The following is a 19780-nucleotide window of genomic DNA, read 5'->3' as shown; positions in this document are numbered from 1 at the left end:
TTATGGACAGATCATGGGCCATCCTATGTGCCAGCAAAAGAGAGTAAGAAGGTGTAACACACTCTTTCCTCTCTTGTACTGGTGCACCACACCACCACTTCCTGCACATGCAGAGGAAAGCAGGCTCTGCAGATCCACTGTATACCCATATCATGCAGATACGCAGAAGAGGATGGGAAGTTGGTGGAGCCTTGACCCCATCTCCCCAGTATTCTTGGAAGTGTAGTTATGATGGCAGGGAGCACGTGCTGGACAGATAAAAACCTATGGTAGTTTACTCTATTCCTGAAGCAGCTGGAAGACCAGGACTGCTCCAGAGGCAATGCAATTCCTCTTTGCAATGGGCTAGATCACAAACTGATGGTTAAGTCCAACATTTCATGTTGTAGATCCGTGTCTCTCAACCTTTTTGTGCCGGTGACCTACTTTGGACTAAAAAATATTGTGACACCGCCCCTCCCCACTTTAAATATCATTGAGTAAATTATGAATAATAATTAGGGCTGGCCTTAGGTGGTGGGAAGCAGAACAATTGCCTGGGGCCCCACACTACAGAGGGCTCCACAAAACTAAGTTAAATGTGTCAGTCCCAGGCAGCACAGTTGAAGCCTGAGTCCTGCCACCCAGAGCCAGGGCTGGGGCTGAAGAATGTAACTCAGTTTCACAGGGCCCCCTGTGGCATGGGGCCCTGGGCAATTGCCTTTCTTGTCACTCCCTAACGCCAGGCCTGCACGTGCAACCCCACTAAACCCATCCCACAACTCCCAGATTGAGAAATACTGATGTAGATGATTATCTCAATTCTCACAGAAGTTTTGAAGTCATCATATGTTTTCTTCTGTGGATATGTCTGCACTGCACACTCCTTACAGCGGTGTGTGAGCACAGACACTAAACCAGGGGTCAGCAACCTCTGGCACGCGGCTCACCAGGATAAGCACTCTGGCAGGCCGGGCCAGTTTGTTTACCTGCCGCGTTGGCAGGTTCGGCCGATTACGGCTCCCACTGGTCGCAGTTCGCCATCCCAGGCCAAAGGGGCGGCAGGAAGCCGTGGCCAGCACATCCCTTGCCTGCGCTGCTTCCCACCGCACCCATTGGCCTGGGATGGCAAACCGCAGCCAGTGGGAGCCACGATCGGCTGAATCTGCCGACACAGCAGGTAAACTGGCCCTGCCCACCATGATGCTTAATCTGGCGAGCCGCATGCCAGAAGTTGCCGACCTCTGCACTAAACGCCTGCTAAGCATGGGTAGAAAGAGCAGTGTAGATGGTGAGGCAATGCTTAGGCAAGTATCATAAAATCATACAATATCAGGGTTGGAAGGGACCTCAGGAGGTCATCTAGTCCAACTCCCTGCTCAAAGCAGGACCAACACCAACTAAATCATCCCAGCCAGGGCTTTGTCAAGCCTGATCTTAAAAACCTCTAAGGAAGGAGATTCCACCACCTCCTTAGGTAACCCATTCCAGTGCTTCACCACCATCCTAGTGAAAAAGTTTTTCCTAATGTCCAACCTAAACCTCCCACAACGCAACTTGAGACCATTGCTCCTTGTACTGTCATCTGCCACCACTGAGAACAGCCAAGCTCCATCCTCTTTGGGACCTCTCTTCAGGTAGTTGAAGGCTGCTATTAAATCCCCTCTCAATCTTCTCTTCTGCAGACTAAACAATCCCAGTTCCCTCAGCCTCTCCTCATAAGTCATATGCTCCAGCCCCCTAATCATTTTTGTTGCTCTCTGCTGTACTCTTTCCATTTCTTCCACATCCAAATACACATCTGAATCCTATGAGTACTTACCCTACACAGACCTCTACATGCTCAACCAGTGCCTTTCATATATACACAATTTTTAACAGTGTAGGGTCCCTCAGTTGGAGTCTTTCCCTGCTGCAAGGAAAGGCTCTGGAAGGCGAAGTGGGTAGCTGGGAAAGACTTATGCAGCTCCACAATGCCTTTCCTCATTGCCTCCCCCCAGTCAGAGTCTTTTACTGCTACACGTAGCTATGCACTGCAATATGGATGCAGCTTGCTTTTCATTGTGGCATGTAGCTACACATACTCTACACGCCATCGCCAGTGGTGTGCAGTGTAGACATAGCCCATGAGCACGAACCCCTTGCAGAGATAAAAGACAGCTTATCTTTATACAGTTAATCTTTTTATAATAGCACCCTCCAAGCACCACATACTGGCAAAGGGAAATAAAATTTCTAGCTAGTTATGAATTCCACCAGCTTTGCTAAGAGTGGTTTAACCCTAATGACATCTGACCACTTACTTCTAGGAATTTCTTTGTTGCAGTTGGGGGTGTGTGTGTGTGTGTTTTATTTATGATCATTATTGACATGCTTCTGGCATACTTCAAAAGCCACGTCAATTTTGCATATCCTCCTACAAAATATATTAAAATGATGCAGGCCCACAGCATGACTAGAGTAGCAAGTTAGTTTTGTTCCACAAGTCTAATAGTTATTCAAATGAAAATGAAATCTTGGGTAGCATTTTTGATTGTGTCAAATGGGTCCTAGATGGACAATTCCAAATTTCCGCTGGGGCTAATTCACAAAAATGTGTAATTTATTCAAGGGGAAATTTTTTACCATGATGGTCAGAAACAGGATTATCTCACCTTGGGTCCAATTCACAGATAGTTGTGTAAATATCAGTATTTCACATATGAGTATTTGTGAAGCACTATAATCTTGGTGAAAATCCTAGGTGTGGTGGTCAGCACATAAAAAAGGGATCAACACCTGAGATGTCGGAGGTCCAGAATGAAACTTTGTTGACTGGGAGCAACTGTAAGAGTCTTTCAAATAAGAGAGGCCACAAACTCTTCCAGGATGGGAACAGCTAAGGAGGCTCCAACATTTCCACAGCCAACTTCTACATTTACTTTACATATAATTACTACAGCTGGGTGAAAGATGCATGATAAACAAGATTTTCAATGGAAAATAGCTTTTTCCTCTGAACAAAAGTTTCCAAGGAACATTTTCCTTTCCAACAAAATATGTCAGGTTTTCCTGGCAAAATGAAACCCTAAACTCAAAACCTGAAAGATTTCCAAGTGAAATTTGGATTTAAATGATTTTTGTTTACGTTTTTCACTATTTTTTTCCTCCCCAACCAGTTCTGATAACCATTTAGCCTGAGAGCCTTAGAGTACATCCACTTGTCCATGCAGTCTCCTTCCATCTACTGATGAAGACAATGCATTGACTTGTGATCAAGTACCTTACAGAGCTAGCTGACACTATAATGATCACTGGCATTACATCACTGTATAGGCCCAGCCTAATATCCAGGAAACCTGGCTTCTGTTTTCTGCTCAGCCACTGGCCAGCTTTGTGACTGAGCAAGTAACTTAACCTCTTGGTATCTCATTTGCCCCCATTTGTGAAGCAGAGAGAGATAAAGCACTTTATAAAGCTGAGTGAGTGTGAGATCTATGGATGAAAAACACTATGTAAGTGCAAATATTACAATCTAAAGGCAAATCTTGTAGTGTGATGAGTGCTCTTAATTTCAAATGAAGTGAATGGGAATTGAGAGTACTCCGCACTATGTGGTATAAGGCTCTTGGAGCATTAATATTAATATTAACATTAGCACTCTTCTCTCCCTGGGCAGCTAGCTGGTGGGCTTGAAGCTTTGCTATTCATTTTATAAAACTGCCCTGGAGATGTACAAAGGCATACATGGAGATCATGAGTTGAAAGATCATTACTGCATAGTTGTGCCTCCTGGTTCCTTCAATATTTCTATGCAGGACATCCTTTCAATGGCAATACTTTTATGGGGAATGGAAGATTTTTTTTTACAGGAGGACATAACTGGGTCTAGTTTGAGGACAGTTAGTCAGGAAACTTGGAGTCCTGGAAAGCAGGGGTTAATTAATTGGATTGGCTGCTTTGAGTGGAGCAGCTTTTGAACTGGAGGAATTCCACATAGAATGAGTCTTTTGAATATATTTCAGAACAGGTAAACACCTTTCACTTTAATACTTGGAAATGCAGGTAGACTGCATGGGGCCCCTGTTTCTCAGTTGCAAACTGTTTTTATAGATAACAATATAGGCTGAGTCCTCTTAAATGAGTCTACTAAACATCATAGGGGCTCAGGTTCAGAAGAATTCACCTTCCCTTGCAATAGAAAATCACCAAGGGAATGGTGTGGCTAAGAGCAAGGACTAACGACAACATTTGGTGCGTCAGAGGCCAAGAGAGATGCCACTTTACTCAAGAAGATCCGGCTGCCTCCTGATCTTGGGGGCGGGTAGAGTCTAATTCATGTAGTTTAGCCAGGCAGGGACTCTGATAAAATATTGGACTGGCCAGGACTTTGTGTGGGTCTGGATAGGCTACCATTCCCCCCTCAAATTAGTCTTTAGTCTGCTGAGAAGCTGCAAGAGCTGGCTGCCTGTGTGCTGCTTTGCTGTGAGTTACGAAGAAATCGGCTTATTATGACACTCAGATCTCCCATCACATCTGACCTATAGCAGCTGCCTTGTCTCTTTCAATCTACTCTAAAATACAAAGATGACTCCAGAGCACCGAATTTAATGTACAAGCTACAGCAGTGAGGTTCTTGATCAAAAGTAATAGAAAATGAAAGGATTCAGGGTCAAGTATGTTACATAGGACAAAGACTATAGTAAGGTCAAGGCTGCCAGTTGTTAAAAAGAAAAATACAACTACGAAGTTTTAGTGGTTGAAAATACTCTTCAGAAAGCTTACTAACTTGCCTTTTAGGAACTAATACTCTTAAACACTTGGAATTTTCACAAGGCCATGGGCTTTGGACCAAACAAACAGCATCTGCATTATAAACTGCCAGCTAGAGCTTCCTCAGGGAATCTTATATAAACAAATAGTGGCAGAGTGATTTTAATGAAAATCAACACATAAAACAGAGCTCAGGGGACTGGTAATGGGACATAGAGCCTTTGAGCTCCAGGTTGCCAGCTTGATTCCAGTCAGGCTCTAAACCACGATCACAATATGCAGCCTGAGCAAGGAAAAAGGACGAATCTCTCATTACCATAGATGGCTCACAAGGAACTATCCTGACCAACCTATGGTTACTTGCTGCAAAGTGTGCACATTACTATATCCTGGCTAAAACTTTTAAATAAACTCATGATGTTTGCTGTCATTTCTGTTATGAATACAATCAGAAACCAGCAATTTTTCTTCTCAACATTAATGTTTCAACCTTCAATCTCAGATTACCAATTCGGGAAGCAGATTATTTTTTAACAAAGCATCACAATCCTGTTCCCACTTAATTATTCTGCAAATGAATCCTCTCCATCAATCTGAATGCATGCTTTCAGTCCAATTATTTCCTGATAATAAGACTGCTCTGTGAATTACACCCTGTGTTGACATTATGCATTTTATACTCCTGCTTTCTCCTCACTTTAAAACAGTTGATAATTAGTTACTCCACAAAAAGGAGGAAAACATTGTTCTAGAGGTGATCACCAAAAAGTGAAATCTTCCTGCTGTAACTCTGTTGTGAGATCTCATGACCATTCAGAGTTCAATGCAGTCTACAATAAGGTCTGGTAGTAAATTGATTGTGAGATGATTATACTTTTGGGTGACATTGTTTAAAGCCAGTTTGTTGTTAGGATGGGGAACCACTTCAGATAAATTGAGAGCTAGGCTAAACCTCTGAACAAAACAAACTGAATTAACAAACTTTAACAGACACACATGCAAAAACAAATCACTCTACTTTGCATGCTCTGGTTCACTTCCAGACCAAAAGTGGAAATATTCAAGCACTGAAGCGCTGAACTTTTGGATGTTTGCCCATCACTTGTAAAGAGTCTTGAGCTGCATTGTTGTCTACCTTTACTTAGTTACACCAAAGGGAGGAAAGAGGCTGGTTAAGGTGGAGTATTCCATCTAGAATCAATTCTCAACTGTGCCACAATTTCCTGTGTGACATTAAATCACACCATTCCTTTCCACTTAATCTCTATCTATAAAATGAAGATAATGTTAATTCCTTACCTCAAAACAATGTTCTGAGGAGAAACTCATTAATGGAAGCGAGGCATTCTTATGCTGAGATGATGGGGGCCATATAAACAGATAGAATTGGGATACGGATTGCAAAGAGTATTCTTCTCTTGCACAAGAGGCAGCTACAATCTTGGTTCCTCAACTCCTGGCACGCTTAGCTATGTCCACACTACAGTGTATATACATGCATGCCGACACGAGGTAGCCAAGTGCATCTCCAAGAGATGTGGAAGAGCAGCACACGAACACGCCATACCCAGTATACCTGCAGCCACACACAACATGTTTAGTGCTGGATTTCAAGGGCAGGGAGGGAGGCAAATCCCATGGTTCTTTTTACCTCATCATCATTTACAGCTGCTCTAGACATTTGCTTATGGTGTATTTTAGGAGAACTTGTCTGCCCTTCCCGGATCCCTGCACAGGAGTGTTTTTAGCTTGCCACATTAACATGAGCTACTTTCAGTTCTGCATGCTCCTCACTTCTGCTAACTGCCCTGCTCCTGGGGCAGCACAGAAACACACTGACACCTATGCGATGTGGATTATAAGATTACAATTCGGCCCAATATATTTTGAAGAAACGGAACTTTATGCTAAATCTTTGTGGCTGACTAGTGGTGCCACTATATACAGAGAGTTGTCATTATTAACCTTATTCGTGTATTGCCGGATATGCATTAGTTGTAAATACTCACTTGAATACCTTTGGTTCCTTTTACAGTTTTAAAGGTGTTGTTTCCTCTCCTTATTATAAATGCATGTCTTAACAGTGTTCCCCATCTCTGCGGAGTTTACAGTGCTCTAATGTACTCCTTGTGGCCTGTATACTGTGACTATCAATTTTCACAAGTGTGTCCTGGGTCAGCAGCAGTCCTAAAGAAGCACAGGGAAGAGTATATGTCATCAATGGAAGGGAAAAAAAGAACCCTTAGTAACAAACAACTCTCTCCCACACACATACTTCTTTGTGACAACATACGCTCTGGATCGCTGTAAAATTAATTGTTCAATATTTTAAATGCTCAGCTTCAAGTTTTTAATTGAGCTTAAATTAGATTGCAGCAAGTCCATACAGCCTTTTAGACAAATCTCTAAAATTATGTCAGTATAGTCTGAGCTATGCTACTGCTGGCAGTCTTAATTTTACAGGGATGTCCCGATTGTTAGATCCTTTATTCATATTTTCTAAGCATCGCTGGAGAAGAGCATCTACAATTCTTTCTTGTTCATCCCTTTCAGTGTATGCAAGGAAAAAAAATCAAAGAAAATTGATGCACAAAAGAAACAAACAGCTGAGAATAAACCAATGATGCATAATTCTAAAGGAACTCCTAATTCACCACATATGCATGTGCTCTCTAAATGTACTCTATAAAGTCCAGATTCAGGAAGATATTGATGCTTGAGCATAAAACTTTAGGCAAGTGAGTAGTCCCATTAGGAGGCATTGTACAATGGCTAGCACAAACTCTGACTAATGCCTCTAGGTGCAGCTGCAATGTAGACAATAAAATAAAATAATAAACAAACTAATAGAAGTGATACAATGAGCAAGGGCAGATCTACACTTCAAATGATGCAGTAGCACTGCTGCAGTGCTTCAGTGAAGACGCTACTACACTGACGGGCGTGCTTCTCCTATCAAGGTATTTAATCCTCTCTGTGAGAGGCTGTAGCTATGTCAAGGAGAGAAGCCCTCCCTTCGATGTAGTGTTGTCTACACCGGGGGTTAGGCCAGTATAATTGCGTCACTCAGGGATGTGGATTTTTCACACCCCTGAGTGATGTAGTTATGCCAGTGTACGTTTATAGTATAGATTTGACCTGAGATGCAAAAGAAAAGGCAATAGAAAAAAAAGTGCAGACCCCCACAATGCTCAGTGATAACCAGTACTATTATTATTTACTGTCAGCCCCTGACTAAAGCCAGGTCTACACTACAAATGTGCATCAGTATAACTACATTGCTCTGGGGTGTGAAAAATACAGGTCCCTGAGTGATGCAGTTATGCTGACCTATCCCCCAGCATAGACAGCACTATGTCAATGGGAGGGCTTTTCCTGTCGACATAGCTACTGCCTCTCACAGAAGTGGATTAACTATACCAACAGGAGAAGCTCTCCCGTTGGCATAATAGCATCTTCACTGAAATGCTATAGGAGCACAGTACGTAGCAATTTTCCTTTAAAAAGAAAGATGTTCTCTCTCTAAAGTTCAACTCATCTACTGGCATATTGTCAGAGAAGAGCTTTGTCATAATGTCAGGATAATGAAGTTTTTATATGACAGTTTAGCAATAGTAAAATCTACCAACTACATCATTTAATATACATATATAACTAGGGCTGAGCAAAAAATTGGTACTGCTATCTGTAAAATCTAGGGAAAGTCTTCTGGAGGTTCCTGACTAGGACCTTAGAATTACTAACACAACTATTCCTAGTTGTAAATTTGGCCCAGTGCATAGTGATTGGACTTCAGAGTCTCAGTAAGGGAGAGTAGTAGATGGTGTCAATTGGAGTTCCATTAACATGAAACACTATACTAACAAAATAACAAATATATCTCTGTTTTTTTCTAGTCAAACATTGTAAACTTGCCTCAAATATACCACTTATTTTTCACAAAAACTGATTTTTTTTTTACTTGTTTACCAGGAAAGGAGAATTTTTTTGAACTTGCAAGAAAAAAAGTATAACTCATTTGGAACTTCATAAATTGGAACATATGCTGCAATTTCATTATCATGGGGGAGGAAGAAAATAAGTCTATTTTCCAATGACAGTCTATGACATCAGTTTACTTCCCAACTAGGAACATATGTCAATGTAAAAAACCTTTGTTTTTTTCCTGCAGAGAAGTGGAATAAAATTATTTATTTCCACAAAAAGCTAAGTCAGCAACATACCACTGATATGATTTCATTATGATGACAAAATGCAAGAAAAACAGATCTTTGATGACTCCACTTTTAAAAAATACAAAATAAAAGAAAGAATCACAAGAAATCATAACTTTATTTCTATAAAATCAGCTCTAAAACATTCAGATCGTAAACGTGAGCATTTGCTCATTGGTGCAGAGATTTGGTTAATTCTGGATTTTCAGATAATTTTCCATTTCAAAATTTTGTTGAATTCAACTCCACCCTTATTCATAGCATTATTTATATTTCCACTTTACACTTAAGTTTAGAGTCACAAGTTAATGTAAATAATAATATACATTGATTTAAATTGGCTTTCAGCAAGACTTCCGCTCATAGGACAATTAGGTGCTTCTGGGAATTTTACCCAATAGGTATGATTCTGCTTTCACAGCAGTTTTATATCAGCGTAAATTCTTGACATCTATGCTTCTGCTGCTCCTAATGTGACCATTCCTGATTCACAATGGTGTGATCAAGAGTAGAATCAGATCCAGATTTCTTCACCTAAAACTCTGAATTAATGGATTGCAGTGTCAGAATTACCAGCTTGCTTGTTTGGTTTCCTGTTTTGTTCTAACTGTTTCATTACTAAATCCTCTTTCAGACACTGAACACCCTAAGGTCAGGTAACAATTGCTTTTAATTTTTATCAGGCTACCCAGAAGATGAGTTCAATCAGATCACCAGATATGAAACTGTCAATCATTTACAATGGAAATGACACTCATGGCTGAAATACTAGTGCAATATTGCCCGTAGGTAGTGACTATTCCTTCTGTGATGGCAAAATGAAACTGCACTTGCAAATAATTCATCACCAGCAAGTCATTCTCAAACAAAATAATTTATTAGGCAACATGCATCTTCAGCTGACAGGTGCAACTGTCACTCCACAGAAAGGCAAACAAAATGTTTCTTTATACTTTGGAGAATAACAGGAATACCAGGCTTTAAAAGGAGCAATTATTTCTTTTCAATTTCATCTTCCATGAGTCTATAAATCTGGTTCTACTGTGATTTAATTTGTATGCTTACACCTTGCTTCATGCTACTCAGATTTCTATTATATTTTTAGAAATATAGCACTTAGTGTTCCGTTCCTTGCTCACATGAGCAAGTATAAACAAGTCATAGTTTGTACGAAATTTTAGTTTGTACTGACTGCTCTAGTGCTTTTTATGTAGCCTAGGCAAATATCTAGGTGAGCTGATGTACCTCCTGGAAGGCCAATGCATATCCCCTGGTTGAGAACCACTTGTCTAAATAAGATAGGCTTTGCAATGCTGATCAGAAAAACACCTATCTTTACAAATCTAGATCTTAATACTTACAGCTCAAGGCAGGTAGTATTATAGCACCTGAGACAGAACATGAAACTGTTGCTAAAACCAAAGAACATAAGAGTATTTTTTTTCTTTAAGTCACACTTCATCCACTCCCCCTCAAAAACTATCAAAATATATTCACAAAAGCTTTCACCACTCTCTGTCAGACGTTTAAGGGCTGTAAATTAGTGTTTCAATTTGCATTTCCTCCTTCTGGGTTATAGCTGTGACTACCAAGCATCAGTACTATAAGCAGAAACAGTTAAGCAGATTGCCATAGAGATTGCAGAAAAAAAGTCTCCAATGGATGTGAACATTAATAGCAGGTTTAGCTAAATAACAGAATCACTGAAGACAACACACAGATGCTTACTTCCCTACAGGCCCTGAAATCTCACTGCCTTGAGATGCTCCATCTTAATACTAATGGGGAATACTAGTCATAAAAACCTTGCAATGTAAACAGTGTATAAAAGCACTTGCTACTAAAATGCCACCTCAAGTCTATTTTCTGTGTTTCCCTGCTTAAATTGCTGCATGACTGTTAAATTCACAAGAAATAAAACATAGATCAGAATACAATCATTTTGTTGGATTTAAAGAGTTCACAGAATTGTATTCACTCAAATGCTTTGAAGAGGATTTTGGAACTACCAGCCCAGATGCTACTCTTATTAAAGTCAATGACAAAAGTACCACCAATGGGAGCAGAATCAGGTCCTCCAAGACTACTGTCAATTCACTATAAGTCCAAAAAGATAAATACAACTTCACAGTGTGCTGTGATTTAGATTTAGGTGGCAGGAACGTTTGGGAAAGCCCATTTTTTTTGCAGGTTTCTTTGTACAAATTGAATAAAATGCTCTGGGGAATTTGAATCTTGGACTTCTTAATCTTATCTTACAGTATGATATGAACAATCAATAGACACAGCCAGCTGTCTCAAACAACTTACATTGTTATACAGATTTGTCTATTTCAATCACATCGTAACAGACATGTTCCTGAATTGCTTTTATTTACTTCCCTTTTAGGAATGAGCTTTGTTTACTTCAAGGAAATACTGAGCAAGGTGTAAATGATCATCTTTTCTCTTGATAATCAGAGAACTTTCCCCAGACATATCATGCTGGTGTTCAGGCTTTTATTTAATGGTTACCAGTAGACATCAAGTACTTACATTGAATAGGACACAAATTAACCTTGTGGGAATATACTTAAATGGTTATGAAATTAACATATGTACCCAACCAAATTTGAAAGTGAGAATTGACTGGCCTGCTGAAACATGTCTTGAGAGACACGGATCACATTTTTGACTACTGTATAAGCAATATGGAACAAAGGCAAAGAACTATTAGGGTATATCTACACTATGGGCATGACAGTACACATGTCTCTGCCATAATTCCTCCAATTGTCCACATCTGAACCCTAGACGCACATGTCTGAGCAAAAGGTAAGTACACACCTCCGGCTGTGGGAGAGCTTTGTACTGATTCAAGTTTGCTATGTGGACACAGTTTTAGAAAAAACAGGTGAATCATCCAGCTCTTTATAGAATCACTGAAATGCAGGGCTAAAAGGGACCTCAAGAAGTCATCAAGTCAAGCCCCCAGGATGAAATATATCTACCTAGACCACTGCTGACAGGTGTTTGTCCACTTGTTCTTAAAAATGATGAGGATTCTAAAACCTCCATTGGAAGCCTATTCTAGCCTTTCACTAGAAAGTTTTTCCTAATATGGAACCTAAATTTCTCTTGCTGCAAATGAAGCCCATTTCTTCTTGTCCTATCTTCAATGGACATGTAGAATAGTTGACCACAGTCCTCTTTATCACAACCCTTAACATAATTGAAGACTTATCAGGTCATGCCTCAGTCTTCTTTGCTCAAAACTAAATTTCTAGTTTTTTAAGCTTCCCTCATAAGCCTCGCCAGTTCTGAGTAGAGTGGGAAAATTACTTCCCTTGTCTTTCATACAATGCTTATGTTAATGCATCACAGAACGATTTTTAGTAACCGCATCACATTGTTGACTCATTCAATTTTTGACCCAGTATAACCCAGTATACCCAGTACTGCTCATTTTGTATTTGTGCATTTGATTTTTCCTTCTTAAGTGAAGTACTTTGGACTTATCCTTATTGATTTTCATCTTGTTGCTTTCAGACCAATTCTCCAATTTGTTATCGTCATTTTTAATTCTAATCCTGTCCTGAAAATAGCCAGCAATTCCTCCCAGGTTGACATCATCTGAAAATTGTATAAGCACCCTCTCCACTTCATTATCCAAGTCATTAATGAAAATATTGACTAGTACCAGACCCAGAACTAACCAATGTGGGGGGATACATCCTCCCAGTTTGACAGCAAACCACCGATAACTAATTTTTAACTGGCTGTGCACCCACCCCTCATTGCCCTAGTTTGATAATGAAAGTGTCATGTGGGAGAGTATCTAAAGACTTAGTAAAAATCAAGATATACCATGTCTACTGTTTCCCCCTGTCCCCTAGTCCAGAAACCCTGTCAAAGAAGGAAATTAGGTAGCTGCGACATGATTTGTTCTTGACAAATCCAGGGTGGCTATTCCTCATAAACCTATTAGTCTCTAGGCTTTTACAATTGATTGTTTTAATAATTTGTTTCAGTATCTTTCCAGGTATTGAAGTTAGACTGACTGGTTTATAATTCTCCTTAATTATCTTCTATAATTTCCCTTAATTATCTTCCTTATTTTTCCCCCTCTTTTGTTAGTGAGGACAGATGGCTCTGTGGTTAAAGTAGAGCCATAGAAGCCAGAGGTAGGGCCCAGTGCAGATACCAAATTTATATCCACGGATATAAATTGGATATCTGAGGAGCTGCAGGGATCTACTGTGAATGGCAGTCGTGAACGCACCAGGCTCAGTGGCAACTGTCCTTGGTCACGCTAGTCCAGGAGCTTGAAGGGCAGGGCTGGTGGTGGTACAGCCATTACGAAAGAGCAGACCAGGTGGGGCAGCGGCTCCTGCGAGCAGCGGCGCAACGTGTAGCTGCTTTTGCCGCTGCTATTCCTGGTAGATTCTGCAGCTTCTTGGATATAGATTCATAGAGTCATAGACTCTAGGACTGGAAGGGACCTCGAGAGGTCATCGAGTCCAGTCCCCTGCCCTCATGGCAGGACCAAATACTGTCTAGACCATCCCTGATAGACATTTATCTAACCTACTCTTAAATATCTCCAGAGATGGAGATTCCACAACCTCTCTAGGCAATTAATTCCAGTGTTTAACCACCCTGACAGTTAGGAACTTTTTCCTAATGTCCAACCTAAACCTCCCTTGCTGCAGTTTAAGCCCATTGCTTCTTGTTCTATCATTAGAGGCTAAGGTGAACAAGTTTTCTCCCTCTTCCTGATGACACCCTTTTAGATACCTGAAAACTGCTATCAAGTCCCCTCTCAGTCTTCTCTTATTCAAACTAAATAAACCCAATTCCTTCAGCCTTCCTTCATAGGTCATGTTCTCAAGACCTTTAATCATTCTTGTTGCTCTTCTCTGGACCCTCTCCAATTTCTCCACATCTTTCTTGAAATGCGGTGCCCAGAACTGGACACAATACTCCAGTTGAGGCCTAACCAGCGCAGAGTAGAGCGGAAGAATGACTTTTCGTGTCTTGTTTATAACACATCTGTTAATGCATCCCAGAATCATGTTTGCTTTTTTTGCAACAGTATCACACTGTTGACTCATATTTAGCTTGTGGTCCACTATGACCCCTAGATCTCTTTCTGCCATACTCCTTCCTAGACAATCTCTTCCCATGCTGTACGTGTGAAACTGATTGTTCCTTCCTAAGTGGAGCACTTTACATTTGTCTTTATTGAACTTTATCCAGTTTACCTCAGACCATTTCTCCAATATGTCCAGATCATTTTGAATTTTGACCCTGTCCTCCAAAGCAGTTGCAATCCCTCCCAGTTTGGTATTGTCCGCAAACTTAATAAGCGTACTTTCTATGCCAACATCTAAGTAGTTGATGAAGATATTGAACAGAGCCGGTCCCAAAACAGACCCTTGCGGAACCCCACTTGTTATACCTTTCCAGCAGGATTGGGAGCCATTAATAACTACTCTCTGAGTACGGTTATCCAGCCAGTTATCCACCGTATAGTAGCCCCATCTAAATTGTATTTGCCTAGTTTATCAATAAGGATATCATGCAAGACGGTATTGAATGACTTACTAAAGTCTAGGTATACCACATCCACCACTTCTCCCTTATCCACAAGGCTCGTTATCCTATCAAAGAAAGCTATCAGATTGGTTTGACACGATTTGTTCTTTACAAATCCATGCTGGCTATTCCCTATCACCTTACCACCTTCCAAGTGTTTGCAGATGATTTCTTCAATTACTTGCTCCATTATCTTCCCTGGCACAGAAGTTAAACTAACTGGTCTGTAATTTCCTGGGTTGTTTTTATTTCCCTTTTTATAGATAGGCACTATATTTGCCCTTTTCCAGTCTTCTGGAATCTCTCCTGTCTCCCATGACTTTCCAAAGATAATAGCTAGAGGCTGAGATACCTCCTCTATTAACTCCTTGAGTATTCTAGGATGCATTTCATCGGGCCCTGGTGACTTGCAGGCATCTAACTTTTCTAGGTGATTTTTAACTTGCTCTTTTTTTATTTTATCTTCTAAACCTACCCCCTTTCCATAAGCATTCACTATGTTAGACATTCCTTCAGACTTCTTAGTTAAGACTGAAACAAAGTCATTAAGCATCTCTGCCATTTCCAAGTTTCTTGTTACTGTTTCTCCCTCCTCACTGAGCAGTGGGCCTACTCTGTCCTTGGTCTTCCTCTTGCTTCTAATATATTGATAAAAAGTCTTCTTGTTTCCCTTTATTCCCATAGCTAGTTTGAGCTCATTTTGTGCCTTTGCCTTTCTAATCTTGGCCCTGCATTCCTGTGTTGTTTGCCTATATTCATCCTTTGTAATCTGACCTAGTTTCCATTTTTTATATGACTCCTTTTTATTTTGTAGGTCATGCAAGATCTCGTGGTTAAGCCAAGGTGGTCTTTTGCCACATTTTCTATCTTTCCTACCCATTGGAATAACTTGCTTTTGGGCCCTTAATAGTGTCCCTTTGAAAAACTGCCAACTCTCCTCAGTTGTTTTTCCTCTCAGTCTTGATTCCCATGGGACCTTACCTATCAGCTCTCGTAGCTTACCAAAATCCGCCTTCCTGAAATCCATTGTCTCTATTTTGCTGTACTCCCTTCTACCCTTGCTTAGAATTGCAAACTCTATGATTTCATGATCACTTTCACCCAAGCTTCCTTCTACTTTCAAATTCTCAAAGAGTTCCCTATTTGTTAAAATCAAGTCTAGAACAGCTTCTCCCCAGTAGCTTTTTCAACCTTCTGAAATAAAAAGTTGTCTGCAATGCAGTCCAGGAACTTATTGGATAGTCTGTGCCCCGCAGTGTTATTTTCCCAACATATATCTGGATAGTTGAAGTCCGCCATCACCACCAAATCTTGGGCTTTGGATGATTTTGTTAGTTGTTTAAAAAAAGCCTCATCCACCCCTTCCACCTGGTTAGGTGGCCTGTAGTAGACTCCTAGCACGACATCACCCTTGTTTTTTACCCCTTTTATCCTAACCCAGAGACTCTCAACACTTCCATCTCCTATGTCCATCTCCACCTCAGTCCAAGTGTGTACACTTTTAATATATAAGGCAACACCTCCCCCTTTTTCCCCTGTCTATCCTTCCTGAGCAAACTATACCCATCCACACCAACATTCCAATCATGTGTATTATCCCATCAAGTTTCAGTGATCCCAACAATGTCATAGTTGTATTTATTTATTAGCACTTCCAGTTCTTCCTGCTTATTACCCATACTTCTTGCATTTGTATATAGGCATCTAAGATACTGGTTTGATCTTGCCTCCCAGTTTTGCCCTGACCCTCCTTTCTCTCTGCCATTATAGCCCATGCTCCCTCTTGTTTCTGACCCATCTCCCACGTCTTCATGTTCCCCACTTACCTGGGGGCTTTGCTCACTTGTCCCCGTCGAACCTAGTTTAAAGCCCTCCTCACTAGGTTAGCCAGTCTGTGTGCAAATAGGGTCTTTCCCCTCCTCAAAAGGTGAACGTCATCTCTGCCTAGCAGTCCTTCCTCGAATAGCATCCTGTGGTCGAGGAAGCCAAAGCCCTCCTGGCAACACCATCTTCGCAGCCAGGCATTCACCTCCATGATGCATCTGTCTCTGCCCGAGTCCCTACCTTTGACAGGAAGAATCGAAGAGAATACCACCTGCGCTCCAAACTCCTTCATCTGTACTCCCAGAGCCCTGTAGTCACTCTTGATCCGCTCAGCGTCACATCTCACAGTATCATTTGTGCCCACATGGATGAGTAGCATGGGGTAGTAGTCAGAAGGCTGGATAATCCTCGACAATGCCTCTGTAACATTTCGCATACGGGCCCCCGGCAGGCAGCATACCTCCCAAGATGAAATGTCAGGGCGACAGATGGGCGCCTCCGTCCCCCTCAGCAGAGAGTCTCCGACAACCACTACCCTACGCTTCCTATTTTCAGTGGTGGCAGCAGATCTCCCAGCCTTAGGAGTACGAGGCTTGTCCTCCTTTACTGTAGGGGTGATTCCTTCTCTCTTGTATCAAGAAGAGCATAACGGTTACCTACTGGCACGGCGGGAGGGTTCGCAGCAGGGCTGGAGCACTGCCCGCTGCCAGAAGCAACCAGCTGCCAGTGTCCACCCTGAGCCATCTCCTCCTCCACCAGTGGTGTGTCAGCAGTCCTGTGAACTGGGACAGCTACATCAGCTGTCTCCACATGGACACTGTCCAGGAATTGCTCGTGGATACGGATGCTATCTGCTTTATATCCTCAAATATAAATTTAGTATCTATACAGGGCTCAAGCCAGAGGACCTCTGTTCTCATCCTGGGTATGCCACAGATATCTTGTCTAACCATCCACAAATCATATACTCAATTCCCTCTGGTGTGTACTTTAATTCTTAACCTAGTTCACAATTATTTTTGAGTTTAATTCAGAAAGTTTGTAAAGGGATGTGAGATTCTCTGACAGAAAACACTATCAACCTGTCATATTGGAATAAATGTATTTCTTTAAAAAAATATTAAATACAGATGCTATTTATTTGTAACTAAACATATATGCTGGACTTGATGTAGCTCCCAAAAGGAGGTGAATAAATTCTGTAAAATCATATAAAAATGAAAAATGTTAAGCAGCAACCAATATATTCACAATAACTAACAAAGCCATTATTACAAAGTAAAGAGTTAGATATTGGAATTTTTAAGAAAAGAGAGACATCATTATGAGCAAGCCAATAACTTACTTTCTAATGGACATTTAAATGAAAGAGGTAATTTATTCCTCAGTGTTCTTGAGAACTTTGATTTCTCCCAGTAGAGAAAAAGGCAGAAGGGACACTGGTTTAATATCTCTCACAGAATTCCCCTTTGCCCTACATAGCAGTATCAGTGATTGGATACAAGTCCAAAACAGTGGATAGTACCTAGCACAATGCACCCCAATACATGACTGGAGACTCTAGCCTCTACAGCAATACAAATAATTATTAATAATAAAAGACTACAAGATGGACCTAAGTTTATGATTTCTGCTATCAGAGACAAAGGTGCCTCAAATTATGTCTGAGACCTTTATGTATCCTGTATTACCTATTAAGAATACAATCCAGCCTATCTGGCCCAAAATTTTGTTGAGATTTGCTTATAATGAAGATCTGCAGGGCTGGTAATAAAAGTAGCTAATGAATATTTCAGAACTTGTCCTGATCTAAACGGAATCGGCAAATCAATGATGTAGGAAGCGCAGAAGCGCTTTAGAAAACCAATAATAGTTGATTGTTTGTTTGTTTAAAAAGTGATCATGAAATATTACCACAAACCAATGCAATGGCCAGAAACAGGGATGATGTGTTATTTGTGATCATGTAGAACAACACAACAGTAGTTAGATGTTTTGACACTAAGCATCATGGGCCCGAATGCCCAAATAGAATTTAGGAGCCTAATTCCTTTTGAGCAGTCAGTCCTAAGTGCCTAACTTTTAGGCACCTAGAAAATCATTGCAATTCACAAAATCTGCGTTAGGTACCTAGGCTCCAATATAGTGAATGGGAAGAGACAGTGATTCACAGAGGCCACTATGCTAGGTAGAGAACCACCTAAGCTAGCAAATGGGGAGATACCAACCAGAGGGCTGTATGCAAAGCCCCACCCCTTTCTCAGAATTAGGCACCTATCTGTGCTAGTAAGTCTCAGCCATGAATCATCTCCTCGAATTAGACACCTATGCCATTTTATTGAGAAGGCGATGGAGTCCCTCATATATTTGAGGCCAGTGAATAGGGTACTCAGCTGAGATGTGGGAGACATTGAGTTCAAATCCCCCTTTCCAGCTGAGGGGGAGATGTAATTAAAACAGAGATCTGCCTCTCTCAGTTGAGTGCTCCAACCATTGGACTCTGGGATATTATCATGTGGGTGGGAGGGGGCGGTCCCTCAGTCTCTCCCGTTGAAGCTGTTGCACGCTCAATAAATACTTCAAAAGTCATGCGGACCAGAGAAAGCACAAGCATAAGAATGACTCTGTAGTCCAGCACTCACTCATTACAGCACTCACCCAGGAGCCATTCCTCCAGCTCCAATGAAACTTTAGTTATCCAGAGTGCAACAGTTTCAACGGAAGAGATTAAGGGAACTCGCTACAACCCATAACCCATTGGTTAGAGTACCACCCTTAGAAGGGGCTGATCCTTGTTCAAATACCTTCTTCCTCTTAGGTGGAGAGGTGACTTGAACTGGGTGGAGGGTCTCCCACATCCCAGATGAGTACCCTAAGGCAAAAGGGAAGGCATTCCTTTCCTCTCTCTCCCACATCTGTTTTGTGTGAACTTGTCTGAGGGGCTTGATCCAGTAGGCATTTTCAGAGGGCCTCCAGTTTGTGAATTGCTCTGGGTTTTAGGCAAGTGATAGGAGACCAGATGACTAGAGACAGGCAGCACTGCACATGCCCAGGGAACTTTCACTGCAAAAAATTCAGTGTTGAGTGATTCTAAGTGCCTACAGCATTTGGCAGGAGTTTTGTGCATCACTGCAGTGCCGACGCTGGGATTTAGGCCCCTAAATCCCTGTTTTAGGAACTTAAGTCTGTTTGTGCATCCAGGCCTATATGTAACAGAAATTGAATGAACTACAGATCTAGACCCAAGCATTTCTAAACAGAGGAGTTCTGAGGTTAGGCAATTTTGAATATCTAGCTTCTCTAATTGTTATACACAGCTACCTCAGAGAGTAATACCCTCTGGGTAATGCTTCTACTGATGTAACAACTTGGGGGTTACTCAAGTAAACCTGATTTTGGCACCTACGTGCAATGAAGCAAATGGGTACCTAAAT

General features: G+C 41.2%; 1 protein-coding gene and 1 long non-coding RNA gene across 2 annotated transcripts in view; both read right to left on the bottom strand.

The window, feature by feature from the left end:
• The window catches only part of LOC127050818 (uncharacterized), a 283849-nt gene extending 270128 nt beyond the window's left edge, over window positions 1–13721 (bottom strand). The window contains exon 1 of the long non-coding RNA XR_007774289.1: window positions 13617–13721. This is a non-coding gene — a long non-coding RNA (uncharacterized LOC127050818). The remainder of the gene's footprint in view (window positions 1–13616) is intronic.
• The window catches only part of NALF1 (NALCN channel auxiliary factor 1), an 839509-nt gene that overhangs the window by 679096 nt on the left and 140633 nt on the right, over window positions 1–19780 (bottom strand). The window lies entirely within an intron of this gene.

This window comes from Gopherus flavomarginatus, chromosome 1, assembly GCF_025201925.1.
Source record: "Gopherus flavomarginatus isolate rGopFla2 chromosome 1, rGopFla2.mat.asm, whole genome shotgun sequence".
In the NCBI taxonomy this organism is placed as follows: Eukaryota; Metazoa; Chordata; order Testudines; family Testudinidae; genus Gopherus; species Gopherus flavomarginatus.
Note: the sequence above shows the minus strand (reverse complement) of the source record. Positions and strands in the feature narration are given on the sequence as shown.